The sequence below is a fragment of the Bidens hawaiensis genome, unplaced genomic scaffold (genome assembly GCF_021521415.1).
Source record: "Bidens hawaiensis isolate Kalapana, Puna unplaced genomic scaffold, B.hawaiensis_p1.1 tig00005006_1, whole genome shotgun sequence".
Taxonomy (NCBI): Eukaryota; Viridiplantae; Streptophyta; class Magnoliopsida; order Asterales; family Asteraceae; genus Bidens; species Bidens hawaiensis.
The window spans coordinates 434,676-436,436 of record NW_027491316.1 but is presented as its reverse complement, the minus strand read 5'-3'; positions in this window follow the sequence as shown (position 1 = coordinate 436,436).

The following is a 1,761-nucleotide window of genomic DNA, read 5'->3' as shown; positions in this document are numbered from 1 at the left end:
TCCAAATCATTGATATTAAAAGGTATATGAAACCTTGGCAAAGGTTCTCGGGTTACTATGAAACCCAACTTGATTGGAATGCATGGTTAAAATCAGTAAACCGATTAAACGATTAACTTGTTTAGGATGAAGAATTATGATGTTTGTGTGTTGCGTGCTTGATATATTATTAGTTTCTTGAAGTTGCAGGTTTCACCAACAATGGTGATTTTGGTGATTTAGAGAAGATGACACAAATTTCAAGAAGAAACCCAAGGGTTTTCTTAAGGGTTTCAAGGCTGAGATCATTAGAGATCTTGGGATTTTGGGTTCCCGGAATGGTCGACCGAAAACAATGGGTCAAACTGAAAACTCCTAAGATCCATAAAAATATCAAGGGTTCTCGGTCAACCTTGACCGAGAACAAACATTGAGTGACCGAGAACTCATGTTCTCAGTAGTACAGGACCTTTCATGAACACTATTGGACATAAAACTCATTTTATGGACCGAAAACTCATGTTATGGACCGAAATCTCTATTAATTGATAGAAAACTCTTTTAGAGGACAGAAAAAAACATGAATTTGATTAATTTTAATATAATCTGGAAAAATTTGCAAATAAGGACTTATATTGTCCATATTTTTGTTTCCAGCCCATGTTCTTTAACCATGATGTCCATTCCATGTTAATAATATATATATATGATGAGTATTTATCCAGTTAAATGAATATATTATTAACTTGACTCGTTTGTTGTAGTTATGGCTGATCAGGCATCATTGAAATTTGTTGATACTCACAACATTGCTGGATGTTTATATGATTCACGTCTCGCTCATAAGGAATTCAAGTCCATGATAGTGGGGCTGAAACGTGTAGGATTTATCATGCTTTACAAGAAACTCATGTCATTTGCAAGAATATGGTGACAGAGTTTTGGAATAGTGCTTCCAATAACCAGAGGGGTGCTGGGGGAGCTGTGACAATTGAATCGAAGATCCTAAAGAATCCTATTATCATATCAAAGGCTATTATTTTTGAGATTCTGTTGTTTGGTGATCAACACGGCTACCCAACATAATACTCTACTGATGTTGTTGCTGAAGTAGCTCTGAGAACGGGATATGAAGGATCCAACCCTCCGGCCATCAAGAAGCTATTCCATCCCTACAGGAGGTTCTTGACTCACACATTCTTCACGTGTGTCTCAGGACGAAAGGGGGGTTCATAGGAGATCGGCAACATTCAGATATCGGGTGTGGTTGCCTTGATCATGGACTGGAACTACATCTATTCCAAGTTTGTGTTCAATGGGATGATAAGCAACCTCATAGGCAAGAAGAAGGAGATGTTCCTGATGTACCCGAGCTTCTTAAAGATAATATTAGACTTTCACTATCCTGACCTTGTCAAATCTGAAGGCTATAGGTCCCAACACGTTTGGGTTAACACAGTCATGAAAAGGGGCCAAAGTCGTATAGAAAGGACTTCACAAATTGGTCAAATTTGGAAGATTTGCTGAAACTGAGGCTGTCACTGCTAGTGCTAGTTCCGCAATTGCTTATGAGCATGTGACACCTACTTCGAGGTTCACAGCAGCTTATGAGACAATTTCTGACGATGATGAGCCGGATAGTTCTCCACCCCAACACATGGAGATTGAGCATCAGGAAAAACAAAATGTACATACTGCTGATCAATTGAAAGATTTTAAGATGTTTAAAGATCAGCTCCAGTCGACTGCATTGAAGGCTCCTCAATAAGTCACTACGACAAA